This window comes from Lactuca serriola, chromosome 1, assembly GCF_051521515.1.
Source record: "Lactuca serriola cultivar US96UC23 chromosome 1, Lser_US96UC23_V15, whole genome shotgun sequence".
NCBI lineage: Eukaryota > Viridiplantae > Streptophyta > Magnoliopsida > Asterales > Asteraceae > Lactuca > Lactuca serriola.
The window spans coordinates 117,006,922-117,031,641 of NC_136408.1; positions in this window are offsets into that span (position 1 = coordinate 117,006,922).

Genomic DNA, 24,720 nt, shown 5'->3' on the forward strand with positions numbered 1-24,720 from the left:
AAAGTGACAAAATGGGCAAAATTTGGTGTCAAAACTTTAAAAACAAAAAGTTTATTATTCCTAACATCAATGTTTATATATATATATATATATATATATATATATATATATATATATATATATATATATATATATATATATATATATACTAGTTTATAAACCGTGGAAACCACGGGTACAAAATTTATTAAATTTTTATAGTAAAAACTTAAAATTATTAATCAATTATTTTAAATATATTATTAATTAATAGATTTTTTTTAGTTATATAAATTTATAATCATTGATTTAAATAAATATGTGAAATTATATCATATTATAATTTGTATTAAATTTTATTCTATTGTTATTAATTTAATTTAATTAGAGTGAATTTTAAATTTTGAAATTTGAAATGGAAAATAAATTAATTGACAAGTGACATGCATTAATTAGGAGGGATAATATGATGACACATGGCAAAAGGAGAATACAATATGCATTAATTAAGAAGGCTAATAGAGTGACACATGTCAAAAGGAGAATAAAACTATTATTTTATTAGAATATGGATATATATATATATATATATATATATATATATATATATATATATATATATATATATATATATATATATTACAAGTTAGTATTTAAAATGAAAGATTGGATTGTGTTAGGGTGGAAAGTGCTTTTTGGATGTGGCTTATATACGTGTAAATGAGTTGAGTATTTCCTATAAATAGGAATTTAGTGACTCTCATTATATAAGACGTTGAGTATTTCCTATAAATAGGAATTGAGTGACTCTCATTATATAAGACCCAAATTTGTCATGATGATATTTTCACAGGAAAATCATTTGTGTTTAATTTTGTTGGCTCGTTTAGTATTGACAGTTTATTTGAAGACAGACCCGGCCTTGGCAGTGGGCAACTCGGGCGACCGTCCAGGGCCCATGCCTTTAAGGGGCCCAAAATCTATGGACTATATATATACATATATAAAAAAAATTAGTTTATTGTACACTTTTATTAGGGCCTTAAGTTATCCCATGTCACACCCCTGAACCGAAGAAACATCGACGGAAACGGTCGGAGGTTGGGTAACTTCGTATTGGAATATCATCACAGCGAATATAAATGAAACATGAAAAACACCATCATCATACATTCAAAATACAACCATCATTGTTTACATCAAGTATTGTGTTATAAGTTACATGTTATCAACATAATGTATATGGTAGCAAAACAAGTACAACAAATTTCTCATGTTCTTGAAGGTCCACCTGCTTAGCGATTTCCCAAGAATACAAGTTAATTTGAAAATGTCAACATATATAATGTTGGTGAGTTCATAAGCATATTTAAGTAAACATTTTTGTATTTCTTTGTAAACACCAAAAAATCCGATATTTTCTGAAAAATGAATTGTGATGTTTGTGTCCGATCTTGTATTAATTCATGTGTGTTAATGTATGAAAAGAATATTCAAGAAAATCCTATATTATTTATTATAAGTAGAAGGTTTTGAATAATTGAATGTATTCCCAAGAAAATCCGATATTTTCTGATTATATAGAACGATGCAGTCTTATTACCCAAAGACCGTGTTCGAGTGAATATGTATTCCGTAAATTTATAATGAAGTTATTCTCTATGTGAGCCGTTATATCCATACTTGATAATGACTGATCCGTGGGTCATGATGTTTTACTGAAACCGACTTGTTATAAGATAAGGGTTGTCACCCTAAACTGACATATTCTAACTGTAGCGAACAGCTCAGGTGTGGGGTGTCACCCAGGAGACTTTGGTTATAACTGATGGGTTTTGAGCATAACATCAATCCTATGGTGTTCATGCAACCCTGAAGCTTTGGATCTAATTTGTCTAGTTGTACATGCAATAATCATCCAAAGATCATAAACCCTAGATCTAGCATATTATAATCAATATTAACATATGAAAAGGGTTTAGATCTTACCTTGATTGTTATGTAGCAATAACAATCATAAACCTTCTTGATCTTGACTTCTGAAAGCCTAGTGACCCAAGTGTTGCACCTCTAATGGAGTGACAAACACCACTTATCAAAAAGATGAACATGATAGAGAGAGAGAGGGAGAGAGAGAGAGAGAGAGAGAGAGAGAGGCACCAAAAGCGTCCAAGATCTTCTAAAAAGTGCTTAACCATGTTTTTTGGAGCCTAGGGGTTCCTTATATAGTTAGGCTTTTAGGGTTATCATCTTGGAAACCCTAATTCCCTTGCTTAGGCCCTAAGCAACATATGGACCCCTTATTAGACAAGCTTTGGAAGAAATCTTAATGGACTCTCCAAGAGATTTCATCCACCTTATACCAATAAGTTCCATAAACCCAAACTATAAATATTACTGATTTACATAATCAGTCCCCGTTCATTTAATCAGTCTCCTTTGATCACCAAATTAATTTCTGATCAATGATAATTAAATAATATGATTTCTCTTAATATATTATTCTCATAATATATTAATAAACCACAATAAATCCTCTTCCTCCTTAATTTATCCTACAAGTTGCTATGGTGAAGGCAACCCAAAAGGATCATGCGCATAATCGGGTCAAGTACATACCAAAATAGTTATGAGCTTAGACACCTAATCCAACAATCTCCCACTTGGATAAGTCTAATAACTATTTTGCAAGTACGACTTTAGAACCTGATTAGCAATCGTAGCTTTCAAAAGCCGCTGTCAACTCTGATCTTATCAGACACGCGTCCTTTAGATAAGGGATCATATATTCCTCCATTCTACAAGATATTGTATGAACTGAGACATGGATTTAAATCATTCTATCTGTTCATGTGTTGTTTCCCGATTTCCGATTTAAGATGACTAACTAATTGAACAAATCAAATCAGTCCAGGCTAGGCCAAGTGCTTTGGGGTGATCATCGAGGGGACCACTAATATCGCTTTTATCCCCTTAGGGTAAAAGGAACGGATAAACATCGACTCATATGCTTGCTTTATTTACTTATCAAATCACACACAACAATACCTTTTATAACACCGAGTTACTGGTGCATTTACGTATTATCAATATGCAAGCGATTTGCAAACTGCAACTCATATCTCTTCGTTTCAATAATATAAGATATTATCGTCTCACTAATCACCCGTGATAAAATCCATGAAGTGATTCAAGTGAGGATGGGTTTAATCCAATACTCAAATCTTATTTCAGGAGCACTCATGAATTCTGCAACAAACTTGTGCTATGTCTAAACACCTTAGACAATCTACAGACAGATTCATGACAGTCTTGCTTCATACCTACTTCCAACGTATGACCGATTGTCGATGTTTGAATAACCTAGTTATTCTGGAAGACAAAACATGCAAAGTGAAACACAAGAATAATATCAATCCTATATGGCCCACAAATTTAGAGTTTAAATAGAACACCTTTATTTAATCACCATATTGATTACTCATTATTCATTACATATTGTTTCAGATAATCAACTTATTACTTGAATTATAACAACCGTTGTCCCATGCTCCAAGCATGCACACTATGTTTTCCTATGGTCCGTACTTTATGAGATAGATCAATTGAAAACATTTCCAATGATGCTCATTTCACAATTCCTAATCCTCACCATTAGTGTAAGAATACCAAAATTCTTGCCACCATTAGAATATATTAGATTATAACATTTTATGCAATGATCCTTTTTTAACGCCACAGCACAAAAGTCACCAAGACTCTGTCAATGAAATTACAAAGTACTCTATTTGAGATTGTTGCAAGACAATTCCACATATATGAAGTCTTACATTCAAAGTACATTCCTTTGAACATTCTTCTTGCATAAAAGTTTCTAATCTAGACACAGATTCTTAATATCCAACTCCCACTATGGAAACATTTCCATATTTGCCATACAAGAACTCATTTTTAATAGAATCATATCTATAATAATAATGTCGATATGGTCCATTCATTACAATATACTTCCAACTCCCCTCAAGCGACCAATCCTAAGCGAAACTTAGATTGTAACGCCCGGGTTTCAGGGTTAAGCATTTTTGGGCGATGTAATAGTATAGGTCAACTATTGTAACTCTTTTAGAAGTAATAAAGATGAAATATTTGAGTATTATGTGAATTATGATAAGTTATATGTTTATTACTTATTTATAAATGAATAATAATAGAAGAATAAAAATAAACGTCAAAATTAATGTGTGAGATAAGCCCGATATCTTTACACAAAGTTGTAGTGGTCGAAACAAGGATTTCGAGGATATAAATAACGCCAAAATCCGAGTTATGATGAAGAAGTTATGACCCGTCGAAGTTTCGCGACGGAACTGACACGACATCGGGAAGTGTAAAAAGTAAATTTACGATAGAATACTTTTTATCCTTAGTAATCTAAACCAAAGTCGTAGAGTATGTTAAACTGAGAAAATCCATAAAAAGAACGTCCAAATCTGACTTCGTATGAGGAAGTTATGATTTTTCGAAGTTTCGGCTTAGCAGTGTACAACCCGAAGTTTAAATATTAGATCGAGCGGTTTTTATCCGACACAACCTAAACAAGAATCGAAGATCTCGTTAAGAGTAGCGTAACGATAAAAAGATGGAAGAAAACGGACGTCGGGTGAAGAAGTTATGATTTTTTAACGGACCAAACCTGTCCCAACCTGTTAATAATATAACTTTTAAAATCGAGTCAAAATTAGTCGACAGAATCTAAACGAAAGTTGTAGAGTACGTTCGCGCCTACGCATGGATATAATAAACGTTGAAAATGGAGCTCATATGCGAAATTTATGAATTTTAGAAGTCAGAGTGTAAAATTATGAATTCTGAGAGAAGCTGATGACGTGGCCGCATCTGAGCCGTTGCTTGCTGACCAAGGATTCGCTTCGGATCACGCCACATAGCCTCGTATTACGCCCAGCATACGAGATCCGGTACGCCCCGCGTACCTTCGGCCTTATCCTTCCGACGAGTACGAGACAACTGGATCCGAGGTGGCGCCCTTATCCGAGGAACGCCCAGCGTAGCCAAGGACTACGCCCAGCGTAATCCGAGGCCTCGCAGGGCATAAAAGGGGGACGAGAGTTCCGGATTTTTCACACCATTTCTCATTCTCTCTCTAAATGCTTTCTCTCTCTAAGTACCCTAACCCCCCCTAAAAGCCTAGGTAAACCCCCTAGCCCCCGAAGGAAGCCCCGAGGCTCCCAGAGTCCTAAGAAAAAGGGCTTTCGGTTTCGAAACGCTGCTCCAAGCAAAGTCCGGTTTTCTTTAAAACTCGTTGTAAGTGAGCTATGTATACGCAACTTTTAATATAGCTTTTAAATAATTATAGTAATGTTATTAGGAACTTATAATGAGTGCTTGGGCTATATTATGGGTTATATAAGTATTATTTAACGCTTATATGATAGTAATAATACCTAGACTATTAATTAGTCTCGGTGAATGATAGCCTACACCCTAGTGGTAATGATATTAGGTTTTGACGAAGGGAATTGTTTCAAGAGTAATAAAGCGCTGTCTAAGTTCGGAATCACCACCTTTTCAGGTGAGTGCATAGTTACTTTCATCTTACACATAGATATGAAGTATTTAATATAAATTACGTGCTATGAGTGCATATTATTTGTAAACTTGCTATCTATGCTAGATGAATGTTTTTATACAAGTTTAAACCGTATATATATATATATATATATATATATATATATATATATATATATATATATATATTTTATATCTACAATAATGTTGGGGTAAAACATAGGTAGATGTGATAAGACGATGTGTGATAAAATGATGAGAGGCCTAGATGTTGTTGTTGGTGATCCAGTTATCTAGCGGAGTATAGATGACGACCACGGACTCTTCTAGACAGTCCAGTGGAACGCTAGCAGGCTCGCAACCTATAGGTGTTTGTGAACGATGTGTTCACCGATGTACTCCATCCCCCTCATGGTTGCCTTCAGGAATTTTATTGTTGAGGAACCCCCTTAGCAGTAGTGTCCATCCCGATGATGATCCTTAGGCTAGGTCCCTTATGATAGGTGTTTAGGGACGTAAAGTGGGGATCATGGGAACGGGTAATCGGGTTATTGTTGACTGATGAAATTAATAAACTTATTTATTGTGGGTTGAAAACCCTATGTGCTCACCAGGCTCCCAAGCCTGACCCACTCACTTTCTTATATTACAGGTAGTGGCGCATGAGCATAGATGTTTGGATGAGAGATAAGGGATTATAGGCCTGTAAATATGAAATAAGTAAGACTTATGTTGTACTGTTTATGCTTTTGATTTGTATCGAACATGACATCTCGAGTCTTTTAATGAAATACATTTCTTTGGAAATGATTTTGATAAATCTTTATCATATTTTGCTTTGGGACAAATTCCGCAACACTTTTATTTAAAATGTTACTCTGATTTTCAAACAAAGCATAAACAAATCCGGTCTTTTCTGGCCGCGATTTTGGGGATGTCATAGTTGGTATCAGAGCATTAGTTTAAGCGAACTAGGAATTTGTAGGATTTCTAGACTTAAACTTAGAATGCTAAGCGATGATGGTGAAATGTGAGCACTAGCTTATTTTAGGAATTATGCCTAAAAATTTTTTATGTGCTAAATGTTTTATGCCTGATATGATGTTATGTGTCCGGATCTATGGTTTGTTGCTGACCGGATCTGGAAACCTTATGTGTTTAAGATTCTAAACGTACGACTACGATATTAGAACTAGCATATAAACGTTTCGGAGTGATAAGGATGATTTGAACGTCAATCCTAAATAAAGATCTAAAATCACCTTATTCGGAGTATAGATCAAGATGGCAAGGACCGGTAGCGGAAACGTAAATGCAAATGGGAATAGGAATCAACGGCCTCAACAACCTCCAGTGATACAACAAATACCTGTCATTGTAGATGTGGCACCTGAGCTAATGACGATGGCCGGAGTGCAAGAAATGATCTAGATGATGTTGGATCTCCAGATGGAGGAAACAAGGCATTTACTTCAACAGAACCGAGAAGAGCTTACGGTACCAATTGAACAGCTCGAGCTGAATGATGGGCAGTCAGAAGGAGGAAACTACTGTGGGACTGTTGGTCAAGCCAACCCACCGATAGTTAGGCGAAACTACCAGGATGGTGGAAATGACGGGCGTGGATGCAAATACAAGGATTTCATGGCATCCAAGCCACCATGTCTATCTGGAAGCCCCACACTAGTGGAAGTCATGAACTGGATCTCCGAGATGGAGATGATGTTTGAGAGTTGCGAGTGTAGCAACAGGCAAAAGACCGTGCTCGCGGTTCCCTTCTTGAAATTTGGAGTGCTAAGCTGGTGGAAACTACTAGCCGATTCTATGCCGAAAGGTGAAGGTAGTAAGATGTCTTGGGAGGATTTTTTGGTACAGCTAAAGATGCAATACTGCACCAAGCAGGATCTTCTGGAAATCAACAATGAGTTCCAGAATCTGAAGAAGGGAAGGATGAGCGTTACTGAATACGCTGCAAGTTTTACGGAAAAGATGAAGCTGGTTCCTCACCTCGTCCCAACCGAACTCTCCAAAGTTAATAAGTTTGGTCACGAGTTACTAGCAGACTTTGGTTCAATGGTTAAGCAAACAACCACTCTGAAAGTTGCCATCTGGGCTGCTAAGAATGTGGAGACCCAGATACGAAAGAAGGGTCTAGAGAGGGCGGAGGTTGGTGAGAAAAGGAAATTTGATGGGTCGTCAAAATTCAACAAGAAAAGCAAGTTCTCAAGGTCTGGTACACAAAAGTCTGGTGGGGGTGAATCCAAATGGTGCGACAAGTGCAAGAAGAAGCACCAGGGAAAATGTGACGGAGGAGTCACTTGTTTCAAATGTGGAAAACCTGGGCACTATGCTAACGAGTGCACGTTCACCAAGAAGGTTTGTTATGAGTGCAACGAGGAAGGGCACATTTCGAGGGATTGCTCGAAGAAGAAGGAGGCAGGAAGACCCAACATTCTGTCGAAGCCGAAGGAAAGGGCCTTCCAGATGACGCTTGCAGCGGAGGCAACAGATGTCGCTTCAGGTACCTTTCTTGTAAACGGTTTGCCTGGCAATATACTATTTGATTCGGGAGCCAACTATTCCTTTGTATTGCATAAGTTTGGTGGGAAACTAGCATTGCCTGTAGAAAAACTCGATAATGCCTTGATTGTAGAAGTTGCCAGTGGAAAATTCATACCTGTTAGTAACCATATTAGGAACATCGTCATCGACCTAAACAGAAACGAATTCCACGAGGAGCTATTACCCATAGAGTTGAACGATTTCGATATCGTTTTGGGTATGGATTGGCTTAGCACCAACGATGCTGAAATTCTGTGCAAGAAAAAGATAGTAAGAGTAAACCCACCCGAAAAAGAATCGTTTATGGTGTACGGGGACAAACGAAGAGTAAATTCTGGAATCATCTCTCTGATGAAAGCCAGAAAATGTTTGTCCAAAGGATGTGCATCATATTTAGCATTTGTTATCGATGCTAAGAAGGAAAAGAAGGAGGTGCAGAATATATCGGTCGTGTGTGATTATCCGGAAGTCTTTCCCGAAGATCTTCCCATATTGCCACCTGATAGACAAGTGGAGTTTCGGATAGACTTGTTACCAGGAACGACACCGATAGCGAAAGCACCATATCGATTAACGCCGATGGAGATAAAGGAGCTTATGACGTAACTTCAGGAATTATTGGACAACGATTTCATTATACCAAGTTCATTACCATGGGGAGCTCCGGTGTTATTCGTGAAGAAGAAAGACGGAAGCATGAGAATGTGCATAGACTACCGAGAGAGCTGAATAAGGAAATGGTGAAGAACAAGTATCCATTGCCAAGGATTGATGACCTATTCGATCAGCTGCAAGGTTCGAGCTATTTCTCAAAGATCGATCTTAGTTCATGATATCATCAGCTGAAGGTGAGAGAACAGGATATCGAGAAGACTGCATTCAGAGCTAGATATGGACACTATGAGTTCTTGGTTATGTCATTTGGACTAACTAATTCTCTAGCAGCGTTCATGGATTTGATGAATAGGGTTTCTAACCATTCCTCGACAAATCTGTGATACTGTTCATGGATGAAATTCTCATCTGCTCGAAAAGCCAGGAGGAGCATGGCCAGCATCTACGAGAAGTTTTGGAAGTGTTGAAGAGGGAGAAACTTTATGCAAAGTTCTCCAAATGCGATTTTTGGATCCGAGAAGTCCAATTCTTGGGTCATGTGGTTAACGAAGAAGGAATAATGGTTGACTCAGCAAAAATAGAAGTTGTAATGAAGTGGGAACGTCCAAAAAGTCCCACGGAGATTCGAAGCTTTCTTGGATTAGCTGGATATTACCGACGATTTATCTAAGGCTTTTCTTCGATAGCTGCTCCATTAACAGATTTGACCCACAAAGGAGCTACCTATACGTGGAGTGAGAAACATGAAGAAGCATTCGAGAAGTTAAAGAAGAAGTTATGTGAAGCACCGATTCTTTCTCTACCCGATGGAGTTGAAGATTTCGCCGTGTATAGCGATGAGTCAGGAGTCGGGTTAGGGTGTGTTCTAACCCAAAGAGAAAATGTGATAGCAAACGCGTCTCAACAATTGAAGGAGCATGAAAAGAACTACCCTACTCATGATTTGGAGTTGGCAGCAGTAGTTTTTACTCTAAAGATATGGAGGCATTACCTCTATGGCACAAAGTACAAGTTTTTCACTGATCATAAGAGTCTCCAGTATCTCTTTAATCAGAAAGAATTGAACATGAGGCAATGACGCTGGCTAGAATTACTCAAGGACTATGACTGTGAGATACTTTACCACCCCGGTAAAGCAAATGTTGTTGTTGATGCTCTCAGTTAGAAAGTCAATCTTGAAAAGAAAAGGCCAAGAGCGTTAAGAATAGAAGTTGTCTTGAAAATTGTGGAAAGTATCAGGAAAGCCCAAGAAGAAGCTTCAGAGAAGAATGACCAAAAGGAAGAACGATTGGGCAAGACTGAAGGTATTCCAAGATCGGTATTCCAAGATCGGTACAAACAGTCAAGGACTGAAGGTATTCCAAGATCGGATTTTGGTACCTAAGACGGGAGGAATAAGAGAACTTCTGATGTAAGAAGCGCACAAGACCATGTACTCAATTCATCCCGGTAGCACTAAAATGTATAGGGACCTAAAACCCTTCTACTGGTGGCCGACAATGAAGCTCGATGTTGCGAAGTATGTGGCCGAGTGTATGGCATGTGCGAGGGTTAAAGCACAACATCAAAAATTATATGGGAGTTTAGAACCTTTACCTGTACCCATGGGTAAATGGGAAGACATCACCATGGATTTTGTGACTAAACTGCCCAAGACGAAGAACGGTCATGACATGATTTGGGTGGTCGTGGATCGGTTCACTAAGAGTGCACACTTCATAGCAGCCAACGAAAGGTGGTCTATGGATAAGCTCGCAAATGCTTACGTGAAGGAGATAGTAAGACTTCACGGTGTTCCTCTAACGATTGTATCCGATCGTGATAGTCGTTTGACATCACGGTTTTGGAGAAGTCTACAAGAGGAATTCGGTACGAAGTTGTGTTTGAGTACAGCTTACCATCCGCAGACTGATGGTCAGAGCGAAAGAACGATTCAGATACTTGAAGATATATTGAGAGCATGCACCCTGGAATTCCAAGGTAACTGGGACGAGCACTTACCTTTGGTAGAATTTTCATACAATAACATTTTCCACTTGAGCATCAAGATGGCACCCTATCAAGCCTTGTACGGATAGAAGTGTCGTATGCCGTCTTGATGGCTTGAGGCTAGAGAAAAGTAGTTTGTGGGCCCCGAGATAGTCCATGAGACTGCTGAAAAGTTGAAGGTGATCAGGGAAAGAATGTTAGCAGCTCAGGATCGTCAAAAGAGCTATGCTGACAAGAGAAGACGACCGATGACCTTTGAAGTTGGGGATTCAGTTTTTCTTAAAGTCTCACTGTGGAAGGGACTTATACGATTCGGGAAACGAGGAAAGCTGAGTGCAAGGTTTATTGAAACGTTTAAAGTTCTTCAGAAGATTGGGAACCAAGCTTACAAGCTGGAATTGCCCGAAGAACTTGATGGTATTCATAACACCTTCCATGTGTGTTATTTGAGGAAGTTCACGGGAGAATTTGCCGACATAATTCCAATCTCGGAGTTAAGAATGGATGAGAATAAGAGGTTAATCGAAGAGCCCGAGGCAATTGTTGACCGTAAGACTAAGAAGTTACGACGCAAGATGGTCGACTTAGTGCTAGTCCGTTGGAAGCATACGAATGGGCTGAAACTCACTTGGGAAACAGAAAGTGACAAGATGAGTCGCTATCCACATCTGTTTGCTGATGCATGATTCCGAGACGGAATCATCCTAAGGGGAAGAGAATTGTAACGCCCGGGTTTCAGGGCTAAGCATTTTTGGGCGATGTAATAGTCTAGGTCAACTATTGTAACTCTTTTGGAAGTAATAAAGATGAAATATTTGAGTATTATGTGAATTATGTGAATTTATATGCTTATTACTTATTTATAAATGAATAATAAATGAAGAATAAAAATAAGCGTCAAAAATAATGTGTGAGATAAGCCCGATATCTTTACACAAAGTTGTGGTGGTCGAAACAAGGATTTTGGGGATATAAAGAACGCTGAAATCCGAGTTATAACGAAGAAATTATGACCCGTCGAAGTTTCGCGACGGAACCGACACGACACCTGGAAGCATAAAAAGTAAATATACGATAGAATACTTTTTAGCCTTAGTAATCTAAACCAAAGTCGTAGAGTATGTTAAACTGAGAAAATCCATAAAAAGAACGTCCAAATCCGACTTCGTATGAGGAAGTTATGATTTTTTGAAGTTTCGGCTTAGCAGTGTACAACCCGAAGTTTAAATATTAGATCGAGCGGTTTTTATCCGATACAACCTAAACGAGAATCTAAGAGCTCATTAAGAGTAGTGTAACGATAAAAAGATGGAAGAAAACGGACGTCGGATGAAGAAGTTATGAATTTTTAACGGACCAAACTTGTCCCGGCCTGTTAATAATATAACTTTTAAAATCGAGTCAAAATTAGCGAACGGAGTCTAAACAAAAGTTGTAGAGTACGTTCCCGCCTACGTGTGGATATAAAGAACATCGAAAATGGTGCTCGTATGTAAAAGTTATGAATTTTAGAACTCAGAGTGTAAAATTGCGAATTCTGCGAGAAGTTGATGACGTGGCCGCATCTGAGTCGTTGCTTGCTGACCAAGGCTTCGCTTCGGATCACGCCACGTAGCCTCACATTACGCCCCGCGTACGAGATCCGGTACGCCCCGCGTACCTTCGGCCTTATCCTTCCGACGAGTGCAAGACAGCTAGATCCGCAATGGCGCCCTTATCCGAGGAACGCCCAGTGTAGCCAAGGACTACGCCTAGCCTAATCCGAGGCCTCGCAGGGTATAAAAGGAGGACGAGAGTTCCGGATTTTTCACACCATTTCTCATTCTCTCTCTAAATACTTTCTCTCTCTAAGTTCCGTAACCCCCTCCCCCTAAAAGCGTAGGTAAACCCCCTAGCCCCTGAAGGAAGCCCAAGGCTCCCGGAGTCCCGAGAAAAAGGGTCTTTCGGTTTTGAAACACTGCTCCAAGCAAAGCCCGGTTTTCTTTAAAACCCACTCTAAGTGAGCTATGCATACGCAACTTTTAATATAGCTTTTAAATAATTATAGTAACGTTATTAGGAACTTATAATGAGTGCTTGGGCTATTATTATGGGTTATATAAGTATTGTTCAACGCTTATATAATAGTAATAATAGCTAGACTATTAATTAGTCTCGGTGAATGATAGACTAAACCCTAGTGGTAATGATACTAGGTTTTGACGAAGGGAATTGTTTCAAGAGTAACAAAGAGTTGTCTAAGTTCGGAATCACCATCTTTTCAGGTGAGTGCATAGTTACTTTCATCTTACACATAGATATGAAGTATTTTATATAAATTACGTGCTATGAGTGCATATTATCTGTATACTTGCTATCTATGCTGGATGAATGTTTTTATACAAGTTTAAACCGTATATATATATATATATATATATATATATATATATATATATATATATATTATATCTACAATAATGTTGGGGTAAAACATAGGTAGATGTGATAAGACGATGTGTGATAAAATGATGAGAGGCCTAGATGTTGTTGTTGGTGATCCAGTTATCTAGCGGAGTATAGATGACGACCACGGACTCTTCTAGACAGTCCAGTGGAACGCTAGCAGGCTCGCAACCTATAGGTGTTTGTGAACGATATGTTCACCGGTGTACTTCATCCCCCTCATGGTTGCCTTCAGGAAATTTATTGTTGAGGAACCCCCTTAGCAGTAGTGTCCATCCCGATGATGATCCTTAGGCTAGGTCCCTTATGATAGGTGTTTAGTGACGTAAAATGAGGATCATGGGAACGGGTAATCGGGTTATTGTTGACTGATGAAATTAATAAACTTATTTATTGTGGGTTGAAAACCCTATGTGCTCACCAGGCTCCCAAGCCTGACCCACTCACTTTCTTGTATTACAGGTAGTGGCGCATGAGCATAGATGTTTGGATGAGAGATAAGGGATTATAGGTCTGTAAATATGAAATAATGTAGTAAGGCTTATGTTGTACTATTTATGCTTTTGATCTGTATCGAACATGACATCCCGAGTCTGTTAATGAAATACATTTCTTTGGAAATGCTTTTGATAAATCTTTATCATATTTTTCTTTGGGACAAATTCTGCAACACTTTTATTTAAAATGTTACTCTGATTTTCAAACAAAGCATAAAAAAATCGGTGTTTTATGGCCGCAATTTTGGGGATGTCACATAGATCGTCCTTGACAGTAGTTTAACCACTTTAGTCAAATCCATTTCTAATCCTTTTTCCCTGTTAATGCCGTAAGCGTTTTGAAAATTTAGAACGGATTGTCGTTTATAGCACATATAATCAATCCTATATCCGAAGCATATGGGACATGATTCATGATGTCTCACATAAAGTCATGACACTAGACCAGTCCTCTGCTATAATGTTTCTATTTGTCATGTCCTCACAATTCGAATTATGAAGAGGGACGTCGTAATCATTATCGAATTTGAGAACGCAATCAACAATCTCATATATAGAATTTCCTTATGTTGAACCATTCCAACATAACATTCATATATATTTGACTAAATTTGATTAAAATTTCAATCTAAGCTTTTAGATTTGAAATGAAGTATGAATTCCTCTCCCTTAATTATAGCAAAACAACTTTTCAAACCCTGCATCTTTGCAAATTGAAACTATTGTTTTATATAATTAACATTGCTCACTTGCAACACTTTCCATAATAATTATGCTCCCACTAGCATAATAATTGTTATCTTACCAGTATAACACTTATGGTCCCACTAGCTTTGACATGTATTCAGAAATCAGCTGGACTTTTAGAAATCAATACCTATTGACTTTCTTACCAAAGTTCAAATTTTTTATACGATAGGCTTCGATAAGCTTTTATCTAAGCTCATACACCCTTTAGAAAACTCAAATGCGTGTCTAAACAATTTCAGAACTTATAGTAATAAGTCTTAATCTTTCAAACCAATTTCCATTTCTCACAATTCGAACTATGAAGAGGGATGCCGTAATCATAATCGAATTTGAGAATGCAATTTGCACAACAACTATCTCCTTACAATCTTCCTAGTGAAAACGTTTCCTCACAATCATTTTCATTAAATAGAGAGAAACCTTATGACACTTAGATTTTATGGTGTATTCGTTCCTATCCATGTGAATTTGCTATAACCAAAATCGTAAGACAAGGTTTGCGACAAATCCAAACTTATATGGACTGAACTTGGTCAATCTAAATTTCTTGCCACTTGGCAGCACAAGTGCACACCATGTCTTCCAAGTTGTTTAGCAGGTCACCTACAGATCAATGAACTTTCATTGATTAAGGGGTTTTGCCTTTATGCATTCAAATGAGAACTCATAGAAGTCACATGCATAATTAACTCAATTGGAATGGCACGGAAAAAAGAATATGTCAACACAGTAGGTTGCAAACCTCAAGTCGTGTGCTAGTGATTAATTATTGGTTTACTCTTGATTAGTTCTTGAAGCTATTCAATACCATTAAGAATCCTACTGGCCTCTTGACATATAAGATTCTCTTGTCAAGAAACATTCCTTGACAAACCAATATTCAAGAGTTAGTGCATATTCTAATCAAGACAAACACTACACACAATTGGTCCTAGTTGGTCTTTGTCTTATCCAAGACATCACAACTTACCAATTTCAAATGTGCAAGAATAAGACAACTTTTTCAAACTCCACATTTGATGAGTGTTATAAACCTTCTTAAGACATGTCACTCAAGTCACAATATTGGATTATGACTTTAAGACTTGATTTTGGAACGAAGTATGATTATTCTTTTGATGTAACCATTTAAACAATTTTCGATTCCTCTTCTCATCCAAACTGGTGCACCAAGATGTCCTTAGAGGATCAATTGTTGATGATTTCAAAATCATTAAGATGCTCATAAAACATGATACTCAAGTACTCTCCCATCTTTTCAGATTTGAGAAACTTTTATCTTTCTGCCTATTTGATTCATCTTATTCGTTCTGCCATTCATTGAAACTTTTTCAATAACTCAGAATTACACTTAATCTTATAAGTATGACCATATTTATTAATCTTTTAGTAAATCATGACAAATATTCTTATTGTTCTTTGTGGTGGACTTGACCAACGCACATCCAAGTGTACCCGATCTCCTAGTCCTTCACTTGACTCGCATTCTTATGTGAACAAGGAATTAGTCTTGATTTCTGTCACACCCCAAAACCAAGAACGGCGGAAACATTCTGGGGCGGAGGACGTCATGTACAGTATCACAAAAATGAAAAGTAGTAAACAAGCAACAACATCATCCATTGCATTAATAATAGAATTATTATACAAGTATGTTCTATCAAATTTTGATAAACACTAAAGCATAAATCAAAATGAAAGATGAGTCTTGAACAAGCTCCATCTTCCTTTCTCCTTGCATCGGTACCTGTCTATGATGACCTGAGGATACAAGTAATTTTGAAAGCGAGTATCAGCTTTGAAGCTGGTGAGATCATAAGTATTTAGTGTCTTAATTTGTATGTAAGAATTTGTATGTAAGAATTTGTATATGAACTGTAAGTATGAAAATGTTTGTAAAACAACTGTAAACGTTTGAAAAACGCTAGAAATCCCTATGATTCCTACTATTATATAAGGGTGTCTTCTACCAAGACCTAACTGTTCTCAATGTAGTCTTCTACCCAAGTGTAACTATCATTATCAAAATATAGTTTTTACATTTATAGTTTAAGTGAAAAGATCACTAAATATATGTACAGGGAAAATTAATGTAGTACTAAAACGTAGCGCTATAAGAACTACTGCTGTACTAATTACCTTAAACCGGATTTATATTAAGGAAACAAGTGATAAGTTGCACCATACTATAGACTGGTAACATCGACAACGTATAGTAAAAAATAAGGTATGACGTTTGGCACCCGCAGAGCTGCAGGTTCCGCTGTAGCTAGCAGCAAGGTGTAGGATAGTCAATCCAGTATAGATCTATACGCAAACTCACGCTCCCCCTTCAAGAGACTCTGGCTACAACCCGGGTCATGACAATTAAGGCATGATCCCATACAGTGGATCACAATTTTATTAACGTATTCGTGTAAGTGTAATGTAATGAACTGTTCTAGCTATAATGTACGTGCTCTCTACCTAGCAAGTATAGTAATGTAATCATTCTAGTATAGTTGTATATGTTCTCTTTCTAGTATAGTTGTATATGTTATGTACTGTAATGTTCTAGAAAGTATTGACTCATGAATGAACTGACTCATTGTATGATATCGCGTTCTAGTAATTGTTCTAGTATCTTCCTAAACTACCCATATGGTAGTTTATTAGTAATCTAACTGGTACGTATGAACATAGATGTATACCCTTGCTACCCAAGGGCATGGGATGAACTGGAAGGACCTTTTATGACTATATATGTACACATGATATATAACTAATATTTAAACGACCTTCGGACGAGTACCCGATATCCCACCAGACCACATCTCAAGCGCGAAAAGGAAATATGGTGGATAGCCTTCCTAAGTCTTTTAAACATTTCTTATATAACTATACATATAGAGGCATGCAATTTATAATTTAAAAGCATAAAATAAGATTTGTAAAACCTTTGAACATAAATATTTTCTAAGAAAAGACCGACTTGATGTCAATCTATAAAACAATTTGAAGGCATGGGTTTGATAAAAACAATTTAGTATAAAGAAACATTTGTTTGAAACACAATTGTAAATAAGTTTGAAATGTGATATACAGAGTAAAATATACAGTGTAATAAGGAGTTTAAAACATATAAAATGTTTATAAAAATCATTTGAAGGAAACTGTTTGGTAAAACGGCTAATGAGTAGCCAAATCATTTGAATGTTGTATACTATGTGATTTATATAATAACTAGCATAATCCTACTTATTAATCACATGTGATTGATATAATAACTAGCATGGTTCTACTTGTATCCCCCCCCCATAAAACATTTAAAAATAGTTTAAAACATTAGTTAAGGGGTATGAACTCACCTGTAGTAAGTGACTGGAATTGAACGGACTGTTATCGTAAGGAAGGATCGGGCAAGTGCTCGGTGTCAAGTGAAGACTTTAGACACACACAATGATCCTAATTACATATGAAGACATATGTATATAAATAATTAGTGATTAAAACACTAATTATACGAGTATAAACATTTAAACGCGAGGAAAACACTTTTGGTCAAGTGCTAGGAGGCTAATGGGTTGCAGCAAAAGAGTGCAATGCCTCTAATGGAAGTTTATGGTCAAATGACCATATGTCTTGGAGTTTACGGCCCAGGGGAGTAAACTCCTGGCCATAAACTCTCAACCAAGTCCCTAAATGAAGTCTAACAATTATACAACTCCTGTGGTGAATTGCTTCAAGGCTTAAACAAGTGTTTGGTCTTCCTAATAACTCCTTTGAGGAGCTTACGGCCCTGGGACCATATCCCTTGGATTTTACGGCCGTAAACTCCCTTGGGAGGGTGTTTATGATGCTTTCAAGTCCCATACTCACATAGGATATGTTCTAGGCAATTGTTCAAGGCTTTAGGAGGAATTATGGCACCATTTGGCACCATATATTGGAGTTCACGGCCCTAATATATCTTGGGCGGTAAAATCCCTTTTCTTGGGGTTTTAGTGGTGTTTGCTAGCCCCAAACACACTAGGGTACTTGTCCTAATTTGTCTCTTGGCTTAAGGAAGTGTTTCAAGGCATTTTAACCCTTAAACATGGAGTTCACGGCCCAAGAACCTCCTTGGCCGTGAACTCTCTTTTACCCTTGAATCTTAATTGTTTTGGTGTCCTAAACATGCAATGGTGGGTTCTAGTTCGGGTTCTAAAGCTTTGAGGGTCATTGGGACACTTTAGGACCTAAAAATGGAGTTTACTCCCCAAGTGTTCTTGGGCGGTAAACTCCCAAATCTTGGGGTATTAATCCGATTTTCATGTTTTCTAGTCATATACACACTAGCATACAAGTCTAAGGTAGTTACAAATCACGGGGAAAGGACTAGGTAGCATTTAAGCCACATATTGGAGTTTACTCCCCAAGAACGTTCTTGGGCGGTAAACTCCCGAGTCTAGTGATTTTGTTATGAAATTGATGTTTCTAAACACAATCTAAGCTATATAACATAACTAGATCGAAGTACTCACAATTTGGGATAAAAACCCGAAGATCCGTGAGAGAGAATTTTGGCTTTTCTCTAATTAGAATTCAACTTATGAACCAATTTGGTTCAGAATTCTATTTATAGTCCTGAGATATTTTTGGCAGAAAATATTTTTATTCCTGGAACGAACTCTAATGTCCTAGAGTATTGGAATAACAGTGTTGCACAAAACCCTAGTGCATCCACTCTCCTAATATCTCCTTAAGTGTAAAATCCTGAAAACTGCCAAACTTATACTCGAAATCTGAGTTTTCACTGTAAGTGTTCTACTTCTATTGGCTTGATATGGTTTGTTCAGAATGGAAATTTCAGGTTGTCACATCATCTCCCTGTTGAAGGGAATTTCGTCCCGAAATTAGAACTTAGGCAAGGAAGTACGCACGAATGATCGAGTCGTAAGGAGGAAACTTCTTAATCGATGGGTTCTAGCGCACTTAAGTGAAATCGGGTTCTCGGTTGGCATTCCAACGAACCTTCACTAACTGGCGACGGCGTTGCTTCGGCCGCTTGACCTCTCGGTCGAGGGTCACTACGGTTCTAATATGAAGGCGAGGATCTCGACGAGTGGACTTACAAGAGTCCTAACGGAAAGGTATGGTTCCACGATCAAGACGCGAAGAGTAGGACGTACGTTACTGAGTTCGCGGAGTAAGTCTAGTTTATGCGACACACATGACCGATTCTGATAAGAATCTCAAAGGTCCTAACTATATTGGATTTAGCTTTCCATGCGATACAAAGCGTATTAAGCCATTCCTAGAGTGAGTTAACCTAAAGAGCTTGGTCACTCACTTGGAATTCCAAAGGTTCCTCTTCTTGCTTAACTTCCCAGTCAAAGGCCACCCTTAGCTGGGTCAAAGTCGTACAGGTTTATGTGATTTGCGAGGGTTCTGAATGAACTAAGACAGTAGGTCGGCAAGACCTAGAATTTGGCGAAAGACTGTCGGCGTCTCTGGTGTCGACAAATGCTCAACGGTTTTGACAAATTGAAAGAGTACTCAAAATTTCCCACATTACTAACAGTGTGCCATAGAAATTTGACTCTTCAATTTCAAAACTCGTGCCTAGAGGACTTCGCTAAAAGTTCCTCTGAAGGTAATGTTTCCATGCGTTTTCTTCTTACTACGAGGGTAGATAAGTAAGTCATTACATGGAGAAATGATGAACTGATCCAAGTAAGAAAGACGTACCCTACTCGTTTAGCTCATGGAGAAATGACGAACTTATCTAAGTAAGTCATTAACGGAAATGTTTCCATGGGCGCATTGGTCCTATCCGAAGGGTATCACTACGGACTCGAAGTGTCCGCATCGAGTTCAGGAGATAGTCTTCTGGACATCTTTCCCTAACACTCGAACTCGTGATATTCGGATCTCAGATCCATTCCTGGAAGTAGTTTCTTTCCTTGCGTTTGCTCAATCATTTCATTTATGCGAGGCAGAGATAATGATTCCAAATGAAAAATTTTAATGGAGTCCTCGATAACCGAGGTACATACAATGCGATCCGTCGATCTCTGGAAGAATATGATCGGGGTTCTCTATGGTGAGAAACCTAGTCTTCTAATTCTATGTAGTTCGCTAAGTTGTTTGTACTGTTCCGGTATCTCCGTGGGTGTTTAGACTATAGGGTGATCTGTTTACAAGAGTCGTACTGGGTTCTAAGTTTGTTCACATGATGATGCGATTACTCGTAGGCTTAGGCAGTTCTCTGTCCTGAAGTTCATATTAGAATTCATACCTGGTTTCATAATCACTTTTTCGTATATACGAGTCGTATATAATTGAGATTGAAAAGGTAGTCGAATAACTGATTCTTCTTTAAGCTCACATCCCCTGGGGGAAAAAGAATTTAAAGTGGAATCATCAATTCTAAACCTGTAGAACCTTGATTATATATCACTCTTATGCATACATTCCTCAGTGAGAGATCAATCGTATAAATCCTTGGATTGAACTTGACGTACTGCACGAGTGGTACTTCGGGGATTTCTTCAGAAAGAAAATAACTAAGAGGTACTCCTGGCATGAGTACTTCGGTGTTATGATATGACGGCTTCGCAGGAAAAGTGATATAGGAGAAAGAGATGTACGTATGAGGCTGTTTTCGTGAGGATCAAATTGAATCGAGTCATATGATAATGTCGGAATCATACTGAAACTTAAAGACATTAGATTCGAACATAAGATGATTACAGACAAAACACAACCGTGCAACCATGAACAGAGTTACAGTACTTCAGATTTACCACAAGACTATTGCTGCGAATAAGATATACTACAAAAGACAAGTATACGCAGCACGAGAATCCCTAAACAGACAAGATCTCACAAAAGGTAAGACTCTAGTTGCACTAGTTCTGGATAGTTTATAAGTCTGTTACAACAACACGCCTAAGTTACAATAACGAGGGTTCTGGCGTAGGCTCTCCTGCAGCTGTGATCCTGAGAATCTTCCCATCAACACCCGAGTTCTTTGTTATCGGGCAATCTTTCTCGAAGTGTCCAATTTCACCGCATTGGTGACACATCTGGACAGCACCAACATTGGTGGTAGAAGTGAAGTGTCGAGTAGGAGTTATGGGGATGCGGGTTCTTTCCTTGATTTCCTTCTTTGGGCAATCTCTTTTATAGTTCCCAAACTCACCACAATTATAGCAAACTAGGCTTGCTCCAGCAGTGGAGGTAGTTCTACAGAAACGAGCAATGTGCCCCATCTTGTTGCAACTATTGCATTGCCAGGCTCGGCAAATTCCCTTATGGTGGTAGTTGCACCGGTCGCACTTCGGGAGTGTTCCTTTGTAGGGTCTGCTCGGTGTGGGAACGGTAGGGGTTTCCACTTGTTGCTGTTGTATAGCAAGTTTTTGGGATTTCTTGTGTTCTTTCTGGGCTTGACGCTTTCGTTTCTTGTTCTCTGTCTTTCGGCTTTGCGAGTCACTGACTGTTACTGTTTGTTGGATTCCCGGTTTGGTACTACCATCTAATCTCTCGACTCCTTTTTCAGTCTTGTTTGTGTTGCCTGAGTTGATGTGTGTAAGGAAAGTTGTCACAGCAGCTGCTACTGCAGCTTGTAATGTAGCGGTGTCGATATGGAGGATGGGGGTTTCGTTGCTCGGCTGATTGTTTCCTGATGACGACATGATTCTGTAACATGAAAGATAAGGGTTTTGTGAGCGATTTAGGTTGACCCTTGATGTACTTAAATTGTTCATGTAAAGAGTACAAATATGTTCTCGAAAGTTTGACCTACATCCCTATGATGCAGTCCTAGTACGGAATGGAAGTATGATCGTGAAGGTTTGACCTACATCCCTATGATGCAGTCCTAGTAATGAGTAGAAGTAAGTTCGTAGAATGGTCTCAAGACGTTTGTTGTTCAAGCCGAGGTATCGTGGGTTGGTGAATAACGAGATCCAACCACTGAAAGAGACTTGGAAATGTCTCCGGAGCTAAATTACTATAGTCCAATGACTTAACTAAAGCATGTTTCAGATAGACCCCAATTAAAGTATGATAAGAGTACTCGAATGAAGAATGAAACAAAAGTTAGCCGACTGTCAATATCTTTGATATTCACGATGTATAGATTCGGGAAAATGACCTTGTGAAGGTCTTACATCATATCCAGAGAAGATAGTCCTTGACAGCATAAAGACCTAACTAAAGTACTTACGGTACAAGATAATTTCATAGAAAATGCCACATTGGGCATAGACAGAAAAACAATTCCTTTTAATGAAGAAATAAAGTAAAGCGTCTACTACTGGCGACGGTCATCCCTCTGGTGAACTCTTAGTTCAGCCAATTGACGTTCCATGTCAAGTAGGTGTCTTCCGTACACCCTAAGGCGTACTCGGAGCTCCATGACTTCGGCTCGTGATTCAGCTAGTACTTGAAGCAGGGTCTCATGGTTTCTCTCTGATCTCTCGTGAGCATCTTCTAGACGAATGGTGCAGAGGGAATGCATTCTCGCATCGGCGACAAATTCGGTGATCTGATGTAGGGTTGTCCTGCCTTGAATCTCATTTCGGGTCACTCTACGGGCCAAGATTGGCAAGACTCTATCTGCTGAACCCCATTGCTCAAGTCGTAAAAGCTTCGGTCGCCATCAAATGGCATAGATTGATCTTGTCCTTGGCTCCATGTTTCCAAGCATTCCACTCACTCTGGGTCGGGCCATGAAAAGTCGGACGAGGGTTAGGAATTGGAAAGGGAGCTGCTTGGGGTAGGTTCTCAACCTCTGGTTCGGAGTTAGCATCATACGAAAGGTCTTCATCATGGTAATCATTCAAGGGGATAGGATGATCATTCTCTGGTTCTTCTCCAAACCAACCAGTTATGACCTCACTCAGAAGGTACAGGTTGCCGTGGGGATGGAGTCCAGCTATGTTTTCTATGCGAGAATTTAGGGTGAGAGAATAATTATTAGACGAACTATCTAGATAATTATTTAGAAAACCTTCATCAGTTACACCGCTATTTGTGAAGTGCATACCAGCTATGTGTAATCTAAACAGGATAGACCTTCGAATAAGTGACCTTAACTCCGTATTCACACAGAATAGGGGTGAAGTAAAATTTCCACAGATTCTAAGTCTATAACATCCTAATTACATATAGCCTCAGGGTATCCACTTAGCAACTATCAACTTAGTAATGAAGATCCCATTTTAGTTCTCAAGTATAACGTACTTATAGTAACAACAAATACTCCTATATTATTTTAATTTCAATGTTATCTTCTATTGTTCTCATTGTGGTAGGGTTGGTAAGATTTTAGCATTGTTGCAACCACACAATTAAACTTAGGCACATGCTAGTAAACCGTCGGATAATATAGGTGATCATGCTATATCTTCCCAGTTTTGACCATATGTCTCTAAGCACACTTGTGTTGCCCAACAATCATAATTCTTTTGTACTGTCCTAGTGACACTGATTTTAGTATGAATGCAGGCACGTATACTTACTTAAATATTTTATTATTTAAAGTATAAACTCTTGGTCAGAGTATTTTTAATCCCTTATGTATTTATAGTTAGTATATCTTTTATGGGTTGATATACTTAATTCACTATAAACACTGCTCTGATACCAATCTGTCACACCCCAAAACCAAGAACGGCGGAAACGTTCTGGGGCAGAGGACGTCATGTACAGTATCACAACAATGAAAAGTAGTAAACAAGCAACAACATCATCCATTGCATTAATAATAGAATTATTATACAAGTATGTTCTATCAAATTTTGATAAACACTAAAGCATAAATCAAAATGAAAGATGAGTCTTGAACAAGCTCCATCTTCCTTTCTCCTTGCATCGGTACCTGTCTATGATTGATAAACACTAAAGCATAAATCAAAAGTAGTAAACAAGCAACAACTACTGCTGTACTAATTACCTTAAACCGGATTTATATTAAGGCAACATGTGATAAGTTGCACCATACTATAGACTGGTAACATCGACAACGTATAGTCGAAAATAAGGTATGACGTTTGGCACCCGCAGACCTGCAGGTCCCACTGTAGCTAGCAGCAAGGTGTAGGATAGTCAATCCAGTATAGATCTATACGCAAACTCACGCTCCCCCTTCAAGAGACTCTGGCTACAACCCGGGTCATGACAATTAAGGCATGATCCCATACAGTGGATCACAATTTTATTAACGTATTCGTGTAAGTGTAATGTAATGAACTGTTCTAGCTATAATGTACGTGCTCTCTACCTAGCAAGTATAGTAATGTAATCATTCTAGTATAGTTGTATATGTTCTCTT